Here is an 18,214-nt window from a genome sequence, read left to right as displayed (position 1 = left end):
TAAGTCTGTTGCTTGGCGCTGGCTGAGGCAAGGCACTGCACAGAACCACAGCCCAGGGGCTGACCCTACGGGCCAGGACCCGTGCCTGGTGCTGGGTGCTGGGTGCAGGGGAAGGTTGCCCCTGACCACATGGGGAGGAGGGGATGTCAGGGGGACCAAATCCCCTCTCCACTGCTGTCTCTGGTCCTGGCGGAATGATCCAGCCCCACTGCGCTGTGAGTGCACATACACCCAGGCCTGGATGGGCTTACTAGGTGGAGCCATGATGCTTGCTGCAGCTGGGGTGAACCGCAAGAAGGGCCTAGCTGGTGTCCATCAGTCCCTTCTCTTCCATATTTCCAAATCTAAAGATCTGTTATCACGGAGACATCCAGCAGCCTTAAAAAGCTACTGAATTAGCCTAAAACATTGCTCCTGTTCCTTAGAGAGTCTGTTCCCCATGGTAGGGGATTTTTAGAAATCTTTAAAGAAATTCCTTAACAAATAAAAGAACATTTTCTGAAATTCCTCCCGCTGCATGCGCAGCAATTACGAAACCAGTTTCAGTTTTCAGTTTACTCCATCTGCACCCTCAGATCTTGTTTCTTGCTAGTGAGGGGAGTGTAATGGGTCAAAATGTACTGCTGGTGGAAGACAGTCAGGGAGGGCTACCAGATGTCCAGGTACCCTCACCCCACTTATGGTTCTTGGGTTTTCCCCCAGTCATCTAGACCAGCTGGAAGGGCTCGAATCTCTGGGTGACCAACCCTTAAATCTCGCTTCCCTGGGTGAGCCAAAGTTAAATTATGTAAGGTGGAATCCCCTGTGAGGTTCCTGCATGTCTCAGGGATTTGACCCCAGACACTTCCATGAGGCCCCTACTCACATAGGGACACCCGAGATATCAAGCCAGTGTGAGGAAGTGCGTCTTTTCTTTGGTGCTTAGCAGGAAGCTGAAACACTCACAAATACCTTGCTACAAAAGCTGATAAAAGGAAAAGTCTTTGCTTTCTCCTTCTCAAGCCTAAACCTAGGTGGGGATCATGCTTCAGGGGATGGGCTTGTGAATGCTTTTACAGTGTGCCTCTCATGGCATGGATTTTTGCTTGTGGCTGGTGGGAAACCTAGTGTCTTCCCAGTCCATGTCGAGCTTATCCTCTCAAGGGTGTCTTCTAGTGGCGAGCATCCTAGTGGCTCTTAACTGCTCAACCCATGCCCGCAAAATGCAGCAAATGCTTGGGAGAGAGAAAGCAAGACTCCTATTCATGGAAGAGGGTGCAGAGAAGAGAAATGAGAAGAAAACCACTCATGGCAGCATAACAGAAACCTTTCCTCTTATGTGTAACACAATGAGGGCCTTACTGAGAGATGCCTCTGTCCCTGGGGGGATGAAAGTGCTAATTTCCATCCTCTTAGGCATGCTGTCCATGATGATGGCTCGTAGCCTCTGGTCAAAGGAGGTCTTGAATCCTCAGGTCCCTGTTTGGGTGCCAGATGGGGGTGTTCTGCCCACAGGGACCCCTGTCTACCACAGATGAGAATAAGTCTACCAAGACATGATCTGCTTGGGGAGGAAAGATGGCCAACCTCTCAAAGAAGAAGGGCCAAGAACCTTTTCCTCAATGGGCTTTTACTGGGTTCAATTTGCACAGGAATACAGGTATAACTCATTAGTCATCGTCAGTCAGTAAGGATCAAACAATAGATAACATACAAAGAACTACGAGGGCTTATTCTGAGGCAGGGTCAGTTAGCTAAGGGGCTATAAAACTTTGGGAAACAAACTTATTTCCTGCTGGGACACTTATCAGAAAACTAAGGGCATTCTTAGCAAAGCAGGTTTCATAGGATCTTATGTATTGTTTCTTAGGCCTCATCGCCCCAGGGAACCTGCCCTTTCCAGCACAGGACTGCACTGCCCTCTGTCATTGTTTCAGGCTTAAGTAAGGCAGTCAAGAGATTAGGAGCCTTCTTGCAGACAGAATGAGGACTCAGGCTATGTCAAAGCTGAGGGGTGAGGGTCCATCACCCTCTTTTTCTGTAGCCCCTCAAGTCCTTCCCTGGGGGCCCTTCATGACTGTGCCTGTCTTAGGTTGTTCCTCCTGTGAGGAATTTTACCCATCATTGGCTAACAGGTCATCCACTCATGGCCAAGCAGGGTGAAGTAAAAGGGGGCAGAGGTGGCACTCCTGCCAGGGAGATAAGCTTTGTCTCCTTAAGTGGCTTATCGTTCCAAGGTCTCTCACTCAGCCTTAGCCATAGGGCATTACAGCTTCTGAAACAAGGCAGGGTGGTTCCCAACACAGCAGGAATCCAATCAAGGGCCCCTAAGTCTTTTCTTCCCAGCCTAGAATTAGGGATTTATTAGATATTGGCCATTGAGGATTGCTAGGGCTATAGTGATCAGTTCTTGCTTCTCTCTTGTACTTCATTTATTGTCTTTTATAGTAAGTACTACGTGATATTAGAACGTATGTGTTGATGTGAAGGTCTCTCAACTAGGCTGTGACCTTCTGAAGGATAAGGAACCTGTGGTCTTTACTTCTGTGTCCCTGTAATCAAGAAGAGCTTGGCCTATTAGGTCCCCAAAAGGCTCTTAGTAAGTGTATGTTGAATGAATGACTGAATGAATAAAAGAATGTGATCCATTCCTTTTCTCTCACTTACTGATGGAAGCAGTAAGTGAGATGAGATGACATGATCTCATCTCATCTTTCTTGAGATGACATGATCTTCTGAGACAGGAGGAGGGCAGACTGGGGTACTGTATTGTTTCATTTTGTTCTTTCATGTATGTTTAGCAAGTAGGAGATAACTAGTCCTGCCAATGGACAAAGTGCGGGTCAGGAATACAATGTGCAAAGAGGGTTTTGTTTTGTTTTTTTTTTAAATAGTATTCAACTAGTATTCATGCTTTCCATTTAAACCCAGTGCAGTGTGACTTCTTCCACTACCAACCCAGTGAAATATCTTTTAAGATCAGTAGTGACTTCCTGCTTCATAGATCTGGATATCGAAAGTCCTTTTGACTACACATTGTTTGACTTTGTTGAACTCCTTAGTTTAAAGCACTATAAAAGTTGTTATCATAGAATACTGCATGTTACCTACAAAGTCAAACATTGATTTGGCGGGCAGGTGTTTTTAATTCTTTTGTCTGTGTCTTAGGAAATACACTTGCATAGCACATTTTGAAATTGTAAGCTATGTGCTGCTATTTCTTTATTTCTTGATTTTGGTCATAGGTGCCTTCCTCTTGTGATGAGTATGATGTAGTAATCTATTTTTAGTCTCTGCTAAGTCAATATACTATGATTGTTTTTTCTTCTTGAATAATTTTGTTTTTCTAGAATAACTGCCTTTTAGAAGTTTGTTTTAAAAATATGCTTATGCCAACTGCTCACACATTATCCAGTGGTCTCAATAGGATATAGGTTTCCACTCCATCCAAAGTTCAGCACCCATGGATTCAGTCAACCTCAGATCAAAAATATTGGGGGGAACTTCCAGCCAAGATGGAGGCATAGGTAGACACATTGTGCCTCCTCACACAACCAAGATAGGGACAACAATTTAGAAACAGAATAACAAACAGAACTGACAGAAAATTGAACTGTATGGAAGTCAGACAACCAAGGAGTTAAAATAGACACGTTCATCCAGATTGGTAGGAGGGGTGGAGTCCGGCAGCCGGGCATGGGTTGCAGTGCAGAGAGCAGAGAGCATTGGAATGGGGTGTGTAAAGCAACTGGAGCACACAAGTGGCAGCTGGCAGACCCCAGCCAAGGGGTGGCAACTGGCATACCCAGCGAGGTGGCGATTGTGAAGCAAGGCACTGCGAGCAACCCAGGATCCCAGCACTGGGAAATAGAGCCTCAGGGCACTGACTGAGAACACCTGTGGGAGTTGAGGTGCAGAAAGAGACTCCCAGCCTCACAGGAGAGGTCCTTGGAAAGTCCCACAGGGTGCACAAGCCCACCCACATGGAAATAGGCACCAGAGGGGCCCAGTTTGCTCGGGGGAAGCGGCGGAAGGGACTGAGGTCTGATGGAGAGTGGAGCAAGCACCATTGTTCCCTCTCCAACCCTGCCCCCACATACAACATCACAACCCAGCAACTGGGGTGCCCCACCCTGGTGAACACCTAAGGCTTCGCACCACATATGTAACAGGCACAACCAGACCAAAGGGGGGAAAAAGATGGCTCAAACAGAAAAATAAATGAAAGCTCCACAACCAGTACTTTTAAGCAACTGAGAGATAGCCAACCTATCAGATACACAGTTGAAAGCACTGATGATCAGGATGCTCACAGAATTGGTTGATTTGGGTCGCAAATTAGATGAAAAAATCAGGGCTACAATAAGTGAAATGAAGAAAAATGCACACTGAACCAATAGTGATGGAATGAAAGCTGCACCTCACATCAGTGGAGTGGACCAGAAGGAAGAAAAAAACATACAATCAGAAAAGAATGAAGAAATAAGAATTCAAAAAAATGAGGAGAGGCTTAGGAACCTTCAGGACACCTTTAAATGTTCCAACATCCAAATTATAGGGGTACCAGAAGAAGAAGAGGAAGAGCAACAAGTGAAAAAAATATTTGAGCAAATAATAAAGGAGAACTTCTCCAATCTGGCAAAGGAAATAGACTTCCAGGATGTCCAGGAAGCTCAAAGAAGTTGGACACCAAGGCACATCATAATTACATTAGCCAAGGTAAAAATGAAGGAGAGAATCCTAGAAGCAGCAAGAGATAAGGAGACAGTAACCTACAAAGGAGTTCCCATCAGACTGTCAGCTGATTTCTCAAAAGAGATCTTGCAGGCAAGAAGGGGCTGGAAAGAGGTATTCCAAGTCATGAAAGGCAAGGACATACATCCCAGATTGCTCTATCCAGCAAAGCTATCATTTGGAATATGGAAGGTCAGATAAAGTGCTTCTCAGATAAGGTCAAGTTAAAGGAGTTCATCATCACCAAGCCCTTATTTTATGAAATGTTAAAGGGACTTATCTAAGAAAAAGAAGATAAAAAAAACATGTATAGTAAAATGACAGCAAACTCACAATTATTAACAACCACACCTAAAACAAAAACAAAAAGAAACTAAGCAAACAGCTAGAACAGGAACAGAACCACAGAAATGGAGATCACATGGAGGGTTAGCAACAGGGGACTGGGAGGAGGAAAGAGGGGGAAAAGGTACAGAGAATTAGTAGCATAGATAGTAGGTAGAAAATAGACGGGGGGAGGACAAGAATAGTATGGGAAGTGTAGAAGCTAAAGAACTTATGACACATGGACATGAACTAAAGGGGAGGAATGTGGGTGGGAGAGGGTGTACAGGGTGAAGGGGAATGAAGGGGAGGTAATGGGACAACTGTAATAGCATAATCAATAAAATATATTAAAAAAATATTGGGGGGAAAAGCTACCTTGTTGCTAACATGTACTATGTAGTTAGACCTATGATGGTTGCTGAACATGTAGAGACTTTAGTATAGCAATTATTTACCTAACATTTACATTATATTACATATTATAAATAATCTAGCCTCTTGGTTGCAGGCGCCTCCTGTCACCAGAGTGGAGAGAGCTGGGAGTAAGGGAGCTCTAGACCATGCTTGCCACCCACACCCTCCTGGTGCTGGTGCGTCTGGGGAAGGCAGTGTGGGGCGCTGAAGCAGCGGGTATTCCTCATGGCCAGACTAGTTCCCGCATGTGCACCTGCCTGCAGCCTGACCTGGACAAGTCTCCTGGTTCAGCGTCCGGTCACCTTCTCCTGGCGTCTGCCTCCACCCCAGCCAACTTCTGCCTGCCAGGCCCAAGGGCCAGGACCCTCTGTCTGAGTTTCCTCTCTCATGCCCCACACCACGTCCATGCCTACCAGTCCGCACCCCATATACCCTTGCCACCCTTCACCACCCCTTGCCCTCCAGGCCCCGCAGGTGCGGGGAGTTGCCTAAGGAGGCAGAGGCTCAAGTAGCGTCAGGGGCTGGCAGTGCAGACAGCAGGGCAGTGGCAGTGGGTCGCGTGCCCCTCCACTCAACCATTCGCTCTTTCCCCTCTTTCCAGGTACTTTGTATGTCCCATGGCTGAGGTTTAAAGACACTTTGGGGGTGGCCTGTCTGCATTTGGGGACTTGGGGAGGGCCAGGCCTGGCCTTCTCTGACATTCCCCTGGACTCTGCCTCCCCACCTTAAGGTGGGGGAAGCTGTGAACAAAACAAATAATCTAGACACGATTTAAAGTATACTGGACAATGTGCACAGGTTATGTGCAAATATTAAGGCATTTTATATCAAGGACGTTAGCATCTACAGATTTTTTTATCCGTGGGGGTCCTGGAAGTAATGGCCTGTGGATACTGAGGAACAACTGTACAGCATTCAGAAGAAACCTTTCATAAGCCAAAAAGGCAAAAAGTGAGGAGTATCTTCCACTTTCCAAAAATGTGCTTTAAGCAGGTTTGCATTATGCCATTTTGCTTTTATGAAAGACCTAAGTTTGCCTAATGCAAACTTTTGGAAAGTGGGGGATACCTCTGTTCCATACCTAGAATTACCATCTTAGTCTGCTAGAGCTGCCACAGCAAAATACCATAGACTGTGTGGCTTAAATGATAGGAATTTATTTTCTCACAGTTCTGGAGACTGCAACATCCAACATTAAGGTTGCAGCAGGCTTTGGTTTCTGGTGAGGACTTGCTTCCTGCTTTCAGATTGCCCCTTTCTAGTTGTGTCCTCACTTGGCAGAGAGAGAGGGATCTTTGGTGTCTCCAACCTTTTTATAAGGACCCCAGTGGTTCTATTGGATCAGGGCTCTACTTTTATGACCTCGTTTAACCTTAATCACCTCCTTAAAGGCTGCTTTTCCAATATGGCCATAAGGGGGTTAGGTCTCCAACATGAATTGCGGGTGGGGACAGGGGGGTATATATCCAGTCCATAGCAGTAATCAATTCCATTTTACTCTGGAGACTTCTGTGAAGTGCTTCATCCATTTGTTGTAGTTTGAATTAGTTGCTCCCTACACCTACTTCACAGCTATTGATCTGTTGAAAAAAAATAAATTTTATTGAGGGTAACTGACATAAAAAATATACACCCTTTTAAGTGTATAATATCAATGAGTTTTCTAGTTTTGTAATTTTTAAAAACATTTTTATTGATTTGTGAGAGTGAGAGGAAGGAAGAGAGAGGGAGGCATCTATTTGCAGTTCCACTTAGTTTATGCACTCACTGTATGACCAGTGACCTTCCTGTATGTGCCCCAACCAGGCAAGGAACCCATAACCTTGGGGTATCAGCATGACCCTCTAACCAACTGAGTTATCCTGCCAGGGCCTCAATGAGTCCTGATAGATGTGAACACCCATATCATCACTACCACCACCACAAATAAGACGCAGAACATTTCCCTCACCCTTGAAAGTTCATTGTACTTCTTGGAAGTTGTTCTCTGCTGCTGCTTCTCCATTCCCACCTCACCCCAGCCCCAGGCAGTCACTGATCCACTTTTTGTTTCTGAAGATTAATTTTACCTTTCCACTGTTTCATAAAAATGGAATCATATTGCATGTGCTCTTTTGTGTCTGGTTTCTTTTACATAGCATAATGCTTTTAAGATTTTTCCATGTTGTTATGTGTATCGGTTCCCTATTTTTTCTGTGTTGGATTCTCTGTTTCTTGAATTCTGTATCTTGGTTTTCTTCCTTGTTTTGATAGAGAATCTTCCTGAGAAGGACTTTATAGGAGGTAAATGATGACTTGGCTGTTCTGAAAATGTATCAATTCTACTTGGTTGGTATTAATAGTTTGGATGGACACATAAGTCTAGCTGGAAGATAATTTTCCCTCACAATTGCTCCCTCTCTGCACTGGTTTCCATGGCTGCTGTTGAGAAGTCCAGTGGCAACTTGCACTTAGTCCTTGGTGATGTGACCCCACCTCGCCCTCCAAAGTTTTCAGGATCTTCCCTTTCTCCTTTGTGCTCTGAGATTGAAAGTCAGGGGGCCTGCTGTGTTCATGCAGAATTCCTTGTGCAGGCTGCTTGATGAGCACTTTCCATCTGGGGACTTTGACCCCTCTATCCTGAAACATTTTCTTATGTTTGATAATAACCTTCTTGATACTCACATTCATTGGTTTGGACCTCCTGGTTCCCCTACAATTGTTTTCTTCTAATTGCTTGTCTCTTTGCGCAGCATGGTTTGTTTTTGTTTTTGCCTTCAATTCCACTTCATCAAGATTTCTTTACCTTTATTGCCCAGTCTTTCTGTTTAGTTTATTTTGGCTGTCATCTCTGAAATATTCAAGAACTTGTTCTGTAATTTTTAAAGAAGTAGCATCCTGTTCTTGTTTCATGGAAATACTGTCTTTCTGAAGATATCAATTAGGGTAGTTTTGAAGTTTTCTCCCATTGCATTGTCTTGTCCCATCCCCGCCCCCCCCCCTCCCCCCCAATTTTGGGTTATGTGTTTTGTTCTGAGGCTTTCCTCAAATCCATGGCTGGCAATCCATGGCTATCTTCTGTTGGTGTCCAAGAGAAAGGTGCTGCAAGGCTGAATGTAAGGTCTGTGATGTAGGCTGGCTGTAGACCCATGGGCTGAGCCTCTCTGTTGGGGCTTCCAGGTGTCAGTATTTGTGGAATTTTCCCTAGAGCCATCCAGAAGTTTTTCCAGAGAAGCCTCTCCTCTGAATTCTTGCCCAGGGGGTCTCAGCCTAACAATCAGAATTCTTGAGGGTATCCTGGAGAAAAGTCTTCAGGTACACTGCCTCTCAGTGCTCTGCTCTCAGTCCAGCCCTCTTAACCATGCTTCACTCGACCTGCTGTCTCTAGGGCCATCCTGGCTCAGCTTAACCAGAAAAAAAAATTTCTGTCTTCTGTGGGGAGTGGGGACTACAGTGGGGATGTAATTTTCTTTTGTTAAATTAAAAAGAAATATTTTTATTGTTTATGGTATTAGAATTGTCCCAATTTTTTCCTCTTGCCCACCTGTACCCAGTCTCCTCACTCCCTCAGACAGTTCCACACTGTTGTCCATGTCCATGGGTCATGCATATATGTTCTTTGGTTGGCTAACCTCTTCACCTTCTTTGAAACAGTCCCCACCTCACACCACCCCTCTTACAGCTGTCAGTCTGTTCCATGTTTCTGTGCCTCAGATTCTATTTTGCTTGTTACTTTATTTTGTTCATTAGATTCCACATATAAGTGAGATCATATGGTATTTGTCTTTCAGTGACTGGCTTATTTCACTTAGCATAATTGTCTCCAGGTCCATCCATGCTATTGTAAAAGGTGCAAGGTACTTCTTTTTTACTGCTGAGCAGTATTCCATTGTGTAAATGAACCAGAGCTTTTTTAATCTACTCATCTGCTGATGGGAAGTAAGGCTGCTTCCAGATCTTGGTATCCTAAATAATGTTGCTATGAATATGGAGTGCACATATTCTTCTTAATTGGCGTTTCAGGATTCTTAAGATATATTCTCAGAAGTGGAATCACTAGGTTAAAAGGCAGTTCCATTTTTAATTTTTTGAGGAAAGTCCATGTTGTGTTGCACAGTGGCTGTACCAGTCTGTATTCCCACAAACAGTATCCTAGGGTTCCCTTTTCTCCACAACCTCGCCAGCATTTGTTTGATGGTTTATTCATGATAGCCATTCTAGCAAGTGTGAGGTGATATCTTGTTTTGGTTTTAATTTGCGTTTCTCTGATGATTAGTGATGTTGAGCATCTTTTCAAATGTGTGTGTGTCATCTATATATGTCTCTCTTGGAATAGTGTCTTCTCAGGTCCATTGTCCATTTTTTAATTGGATTGTTTGTCTTCCTGGTGTTGAGTTGTATAAGTTCTTACATATTGTGGAGACGAAACCCTTGTCCAATGTATCATTGACAAATATGTTCTCCTATATAGTGGGTTCCCTTTCCATTGTTTTGTTTTGCCTTTTTAAAGTATATTTTATTGATTATGCTATTACAGTTGTCCCAATTTTTTTCTCCCCTTTATGCACCTCCTCCCTGCATGCCCCTGCAAACAATCCAGAATTCACCTGTGCCTTTGTTTATGTCCATGGGTTGTACATGTAAGTTCTTTGGCTTCTCCATTTCCTATACTATGCTTAACCTCCCCCTGTCTATTTTGTACCTACCATTTATGGTTCTTAACCCTATTCCTTTTCACCCCTTTCTTCCCCTCTGCCTCCTCACTGATAATCCTCCACATGATCTCCATTTCTGTGATTCTGTTCCTGTTCTAGTTGTTTGCTTAGTTTTTGTTTTTTAGGTTAAGTTGTTGATAATTGTGAATTTGTTGTCATTTTACTGTTCACAGTTTTTTATCTTCTATTTCTTAGATAAGTCCCTTTAACATTTCATGTAATTAGGATTGGTTGATAATGAACTCCTTTAACTTGACCTTATCTGGGAAGCATTTTACATGCCCTTCCATTCTAAATAAGAGTTTTGCTGGATAGAGTAATCTCGGATGTAAATCTTTTTGCCTTTCATGACTTGGAATACTTCTTTCCAGTCCCTTCTTCCCTGCAAGGTTTCTTTTGAGAAATAAGCTGATACTATTTTGGGAACTCCTTTGTAGGAAACTCACTCCTTTCCTCTTGCTGCTTTTAAGATTCTTTCTTTATCTTTAATCTTGACTAATGTAATTATGATGTGCCTTTGTGTGTGCTTCCTTGGGTCCAACTTCTTTGGGACTTTCTGAGTTTCCTGGACTTCCTGGAAGTCTATTTCCTTTGCCAGATTGGAGAAGTTCTCCTTCATTATTTTTTCAAATACATTTCCACTTCTTGCTGTTCCTCTTCTCCTTCTGGCATCCCTACAATTCACATATTGGAGCATTTAAAGTTGTCCCAGAGATTCCCCAACCTCTCCTCACTTTTTGGAATTCTTGTTTGTTCATTCTGTTCCAGTTCTATGTTAATTTCTTCCTTTTGTTCCAAATTCTTGATTTGAGTCCTGGTTTCCTTCCCTTTACTGTTGGTTCCCTGTATATTTTCCTTTAGTTGACTTTGTATAGCCTTCGTTTCTTCCTTCATTTTGCAACAGAGCTCTGTCATTTCTATGAGCATCCTCATTACCAATGTTTTGAACTATGCATCAGATAGGTTGTCTATCTTCTGTTCTTAGTTCTTTTTCTGGAGTTTTGATCTTTTCTTTCAGTTGAACCATATTTCTTTGTCTTGGTGGGCCTGTTATGTGCTAGGGGTGGGGCAGGGCAACCTGCTTTGCTGTGTTGTGGTGCTGTTTGTGGGGGAGGTGTACTAGAGGGAACAATGACACTTGCCCAGCTCTTGCTCCACTTTCTGTCACTTCCCATGCTTCCCACAAGCAAACTTTTTCCTTTCAGGTGCTTATTTGCAGGTGGGTGGGTTTGTGAATGTTGTAGGATCCCATGGGCCTTTCTAACAGACTTGGCTGTGAGACTGGGAGTTTCTCTTTTCACTGCAGCCACCAGAGTTTTACAGGCAGAGGTTTTGACTCTTTTGTTTCCTGCACTGAAACCTTGGGATTTGTGATCTCTCGTACTCCCCAGAGACACTTCCCGGTATCTCTGCACATGATGTGGGACCCTCCTGTCAGCCAGCCTCACCTGACCTCACCTGCATGGTCCACTGCTTTGCCTTGTTGTGCATCGTCTCTGCCCCCATCTCCACCCTTCCCACCAGTCTGGATGAATGTTTCTTTGACTCCTTGGTTGTCAGAATTCCATGCAGTTTGCTTTTCTGGCAGTTGTGGTTATGTTTTATTTTTATATTGGTTGTTATCCTTCTCTTGGTTGTGCAAGGAAGCAAAGTGTTTCTACCTACACCTCCATCTGGGCCAGAACTTCTCATTCTGATGATGGTTTCTTTAGCTGTTCAGAAGCTTTCTAATTTGATGTCCCATTTGTTTAGTTTCTCCTTTGTTTCCCTTGTCCTGGGACATATTTCAGCAAAAATATTGCTATGTGAGTTATCTGAAATTTTACTGACTATGGTTTCTGCTAAGATTTTTATGGTATCATGACTTATAGTTAAGTCATTTATCCATTTTGAGTTTATTCTTGTGTAAGTTGGTGGTCTAGTTTTGTCTTTTTGCATGGACCAGTCCAGTTTATGAAACACCATTTATTGACAAGACTGTCTTTACTCCATTGCATGCTCTTGTCTCCTTTGTCAAATATTAACTGAACATAAAGGCATGGGTTTATTTCTGGGCTTTCTGTTTTGTTCAATTGATCTATATACCTGTTCTCATGCCACCACTAGGGTGTTCTGATTACAGTGGACTTAGAGAATAGTTTGATATCAGGTATTGTGATCCCTCCAACTTTGTTCTTTCTCAAGATTGCTAAGGCTATTCAGGGTCTTTTTTGGTTTCATATAAATGTTTGAAATATTTGTTCCAGCTCTGTGAAATATGCCATTAGTATTTTGATAGGAATTGTGTGGAATGTATAGATTGCTTTGGGGAGTATGGACATTTTAATGATGTTAATTCTTTCAATCCATGAGCATGAAATATATGCTTCCACTGATTTGTATCTTCTTCAGTTTCTTTCCTCAGTGTCTTGCAGTGCCTTCCTCTTGGAGAAAGGAATCAACAGTGAGACCTCAGGTCCTGTAACTCATCTGGCCAAGACTGGGTTTCTAAAGTACCCTCAGCAGGATGATGGGGAATGCAAATGGCTAGTTCCACCCATAAAAGAATGAGTCTTGGGGCATTAAATAGAAAAGACCAATGTCTACAAAGGAACCTCTTTCAGTCTAAGAGGCAGAGAGGGAAGCTAGGTCTTCCTCAATGCCACCAGGCAAGACCAGCTAGCTTATACTAAGTGAAGACTGCAGGTGCCACTTGTCCACTCCCTGGCAGAAACTGACTTCTCCATTGGCAGGGAAAGGTGGGCCCAAAGGAGCCCTCCCTGGGCGTGTCTCAGGACCATGGCTGCTGGCTCACCTTCAAGCACATAGCACTTGCTCTTTCACTGTGGAGCTCTGTTTCAGCTTCTCCTGTGAATGCATCTCCCAAGGCTCCTTGGCCTGCCATCCTCCAATGGAGAAACACAACTGTCAGTGACCCCAGAGAGTCACCTCCAGGGTGGGATGAGACTTCAGGATGGGAAGGGCCTTGAGCCAATTCACCTTCTCAAAACTCTGGAGGTGCATTTCCTATTTCATGTCAGCGTTTGGTGGAATTTAGAACTTTCCCTTCCTAGCACTGCCAAAAGCATGGCTGTGGGGGCAGAAAAAGCCTCAAAGCCATCTCATCAGCAATTAACCTGCTCTGCATGAAAAAGACTTTCTGTTTTCCAGGAAGTACCTCCATGTCCTGTGTGGATATGAATCTTCCCTGACCTCCGAACACATTGCTTGTTCTGTTAGTATCTTACGTACCCTTGTGACAACTCATGCTAGACATATACTGGCATGATTACTAACTGAAACTGGCATCTCACTGAAAAATGACTCAATGGGTGGCAGGAACAATGTCACTGAGAAACTACAAATTGTCAGCATCATGTACATCACAGAGCAAGTGTGCTGCCATAAATGTCACGAATGAGTGAGTGAACCAATGGAACATGAAAACCGTGATGTCAGCGAAGGAGAGTCTGTAGCAGCCATGACCAAAAAGATTATGCTTTGATCCAAGAAGATATGGACAGTTGTGGCCACACGCCTAAATGCAGTGAAGAGACCATTACGGCCTATGTTTGGTGTGCCCAGAGGCACAGTGAACATGAATGAGGCTGTGGGGGTAGTGAACACACACCAAGGTGAAGACAAACATGGCCAGTCATTTAACTCACTGGGGACATGTAGCTCTCTGTAGGCAATGTACCGAGTGCACGAGTGAGGAGGCGACTGAAGAAGGATGCCATCGGCATCCCTCCATGGTCCCATCACTTCCTGCCCCCAAGACACCCTGGTGTTCTCAGACTTGGAGGGATGATAAAAGGGTATGTTCCAATCCCTGATTTTATAGACAAGAAAAGAGGATTGGTGAAAGGAAATAACCTGCCCTAAGCCACCCAAAGAGTAAGTATCAGAAACCAAATTAAAACCTGCCTACTGTCTTACCCTACCCTCATGGGCCTGGCATAACCTTCGCCCTGAGTCTGTATTCTCTGACGATTCTCTGATGATTCCCCCTTATTCTTCCTCTGTTAGGTCCTCTCCCTTGAACTTGCACAGCTCTACTTGTGGGACAAGGCATAGGGTGACCAGTCCTCCCAGCACTAACTTGTCAACAGTGAGACACAACTTATCTCTCATTTAGAAGAGTTCCTTCTAACTGCCAGATGAAGTCTGACCAGGAGGGCAGCCATGCTAGGAGTGAACGAAGTGGCACTTTTGCCAGGTTCTCAGGATTTGCCCTGGTCTTGATTTTGGTAGAGCTGGGCGGGCCACCCAGATTTCAGTTAACCTCAGAAGACCAATCTATTTGCTACCTGCTCTGCACGATAAGGACATGTTCCAGTCCATCCTAACTCAGTTACCTGGGAACTTGAGTCTGATAGGGTTAGAAATGACCCAACATCTTTCAGCAGTCTTCTGAACATTCTCCAAGTCATTAGTGGTAATTAGGGCTCCCCTACTTGCAGACTGACCAGTGTCAAGTTCCACCTCCTCAGAGGAAACTTTCCTCACCTTCCTGACCCACAGGGGGAAGCATCTCCCTGCTCCTCTTATCTCCAAGCACCAACATTCTATACTGTCATTTGTAACTACATACACATTCTGACCTCCTGGCTCCTTTCGATTCAAATTATACCTCATCTCCTCTGTGCACCGCTCTTGAGATAAACATGTCTCCGCCCATTACTGCCTCGAGCCTGAAGAGGGCTTCATGGCCACCTCTTCCCACCTGAAACTTCCATCATAGCCTCTGTCCTGGCAGCAGTAAGCTGTGTGCACAGCAAAGCCAACTGCCCTGGCCATTTCTCTTTGCCCCTTAAGGCCATACCCTTAGCATTGGCTACATTGTTTCCAAGCTGCAGGAAGGACTGGAGGGCAGTCAGGTACTGAGCTGAGATAAGGCTGGCTCTTTGCCTTGCTCTCTGGATGGATACTTACCTCAAACACAAGCGTGGCATTTGAAGGGGTTTGCAGAGGGCTGCCTGCCCAACTGTGGGCATATTCTGGCTTGCAGGTGAGGCTTCTTCCAACCTCAGGGTTGCTATAACAACATCCTACACCTTGATGACCTCCCCTTTCTTTAGGTACGGAAGGCAAACAGGTCCTTCCTCCTTGGCAGGGAACTGACTCTGGGGTCTGTGGTGCCTGAGTACGATGCCTAAGGGGAAGCTGGACACTCTTTAGAAGTAGAAACACATGGCTGCGATCAGTGCTGTCATCCTAGACCTCCTAAAAAAGAAACCAACAAACCAAACCACTCAACTCTGGAACAAAGATGTTCAAGAAACAAGGCAGTCACTTCTGAAGAGGAAGTGAGGTACTCAGAGTGATCAGAGCAAGGAGAGGAATCAGTGGAGATACAGAACAGTGGCAGAAGGAGCAACAACAACAAAGGCAGCAGTTTGTAATAAACTATTCCTCCTTGAGCTTCTGAAAACGTGGTTCCTGCTTGTGACTGCTTACATCCTCCCGGAAATCTAGCTACCAAGCCTAGGTTTTGCCCACCTTTTCTCAGATCAAAGAATTTGTCCTTGCGGTCCAGACTGGAGGCAAACTTGGTGCCATCTAACAACTGCCCAGTGCAGTGAACAAGGACTCGGTCCCCAGTCATGGGCAACTCTGTGTCCGTGCCCTCTTGCTTGATGACCAGGGAGGAAGAGGGAGAAGGTGAGTACCCAGGGATGGGGGCAGAAAGAGGCACAAAACAACCTCAGTGTTTCTGACAGGTAGATAGAGGAAGCCTCCTATCTCCTTGCAAATAGAGTCAAGGGACCAATGTCAAAGGACTCTGATACAAAGCTTGGCTAGAAGCCAAATTACCTCCCTGTCTTTCTTGAGGTATGACAGGACTTGGCTTGAAAACCTGCAGACAAGCCCTGGCCACGTAGTGAAGTTGGTTAGAGTGTCACCCTGACACACCAACACTGCAGGTTTGATCTCCAGTCAGGGTGCATATACAAACAGCAACCAATAAGTGGAACAACAAACAGGTCTCCCTCTTAAAAAAACAAAAACAAAAACAATAACAACAAAGAAAACAAAAGAAACCCTGGAGACAAAAGACCCAAGTTCAAGTTTTTGCTGTATGATCTTAGACAGTCACTCAGATTCTCTAGACCTTATTTGGAATGGTGACCATCTCAGTCAGAGTTGTTGGAGGATTCAATTGGTAAAGCTTATCAGCAGCAAAGGAAGGCATATTTACGCTCTATGTTCTCATTCTTCCTAAATGCCAGTGACCCTCAGATCAGAGTCTGGTTTGGAGATGAGGAGAGGAGTGTGAGTAACGAAGCAACTGAAAGAGGGAATCCACCAGATTGTGGACCAGCACAGGGGCTGCCAATCAGGCCCTAAACTCGGACTCAGGACAAGGGCATTTCCAACTCATAGACTAGTTTAAGTCCTTTATTTCCAGGCTAAGAATATTTCCTAGGAATTTGTAAGCCTGGTCTTCTTTTCCTTAGCATTTACCAAGGTCCCTCCATGGGCCACCTGGTAGGCCTGTCATTGCCCTCTAAAGGGAAGCTTCCGTGATATAACAGGGGATTAAGGAGTAGAAAAGGGAAAGGAGTTGAGGATAAAAAGGGAAATGACCCTTTCTGGAATATCAACCTGGTGGAAATCACTAAGACCCTGGAGAGAGAAGGGAAAGCCACATGCCCATGGGCACAGCAGCTTGAGATTATTCCAAGATATTGGGGAGGGGGTGGGAGTCACATGCATTTCTGGAGCAGAGAGGGACTGCCAGAGGTTTGCCTAGCCCACACAGAGCAGCAGGCTCCCAAATAAAGCATCGCCTTTAGGCCCCACACCCCAAGTCCCAATTCAGGGAGGCCAGGGTGGGTGGTGAGGGGCGGGTGAGGGAGGACAGAGGTTTCAGGTGTAAGGAGGAAGTATAGGTCCCTTGTTTTCTCTGGGCTGAGGGAGCTGGAGACAGCATGGCTGAGTGGGTGACCTAGCTAAGTCCCAGCCTTTAGAAAGGGATTAAGGAGAGCGCAGAGGGTACCAGAACCTTCCTGGAGGCCAGGTCTGGGGGCCAAGTTGCACAGAAGCCTCTGGGCCAGGATATTGCTCTTGTGACCCTTTTCTAGTCCTAGCTACTATTTAATTGTCAGATGTTGGTGAGCTCTTGCGCCACCACCGATGAAGGTGGCTCAGAACCATCCAGGCTACGGCTGGCAGGGCTGGAGCTGGCATCCTGGCCACAGCTGCAGAGTTGGAGCAGGGCTGGCCCCCTATGCACACGACCCAAGGGCCCTAGCTACTGCTTGCATGCACCCCCACTATTCCCTCCCCTATTCCATCTGCCCCCCTGCACTGAGCATGCCTTAGTTGATGCTGCAGGGCTCAGGGCCTCAGCTCGGACCACAGACTTCCAAGGGGGCCACAATAATGGCCAACAGTAGGTTCATGCACCTAGGCTGCCCTCTTCCGAGCCTGTGGCCACCCTCAACTCCCAAACAATGCAGCATGGTTTAAGACTGCACTGCAACTGACCTCTGCCTGCACAAGCACTCCATGACAGCCTGGAGCCTGCAGAGGCAGCCGTCCCTGTCCTGTGCTTCAGCCAGGAGCTTCCAGGCTCGGCAGGAGGGCGGCTGCCATGGGTGCTTCAGGCTCAGCGCCTTCAGCAGACCCTGTACTCCCCCGGCACCCCCATCCTCACCTTCAGCACGCCTTCATCATACTTGGGATTGATGTCCACTCTCTCCATTCCGAGAGGCACCAGCTGCACCCCACTCTCAGCCACCTTCATTTCCTCAGCGATCATGGCTGCTCTGAGCCCCATTTATTCCAGGGGCTGGGCAGGTGGCATGAACCAAGCCCTCTCAGACACCCACCTTGGGGTGCTGGTGTTACATAGCAGACTGGGGGGGGAGGGGGCAATTATTGACCCACCCAAGGATTCCAAAAACTGTTACAGAACACACACACACACACACAGACCAGGGGGGTATGATACACTATTACCAAAAGGACCTCCCACTAGGTTCAATTGTCTGTTGCTACAGGAAAGGCATCTCTCAATGCCAGAGATTTGTGAGAAGGAAAAGAAATGTTTGTTTAAAGCTATACAGACTTAAAGTAGT

The 18,214-nt window shown here is 45.4% G+C and overlaps 1 pseudogene; it reads right to left on the bottom strand.

The window, feature by feature from the left end:
* LOC123822670 overlaps positions 1-17,895 on the bottom strand; it is a 75,481-nt pseudogene extending 57,586 nt beyond the window's left edge.
* Between the last annotated feature and the right edge of the window lie 319 nt (positions 17,896-18,214).

Source organism: Phyllostomus hastatus, unplaced genomic scaffold, assembly GCF_019186645.2.
Source record: "Phyllostomus hastatus isolate PE091 unplaced genomic scaffold, TTU_PhHast_1.1 phas_contig_41, whole genome shotgun sequence".
NCBI classification, from domain to species: Eukaryota; Metazoa; Chordata; class Mammalia; order Chiroptera; family Phyllostomidae; genus Phyllostomus; species Phyllostomus hastatus.
Note: the sequence above shows the minus strand (reverse complement) of the source record. Positions and strands in the feature narration are given on the sequence as shown.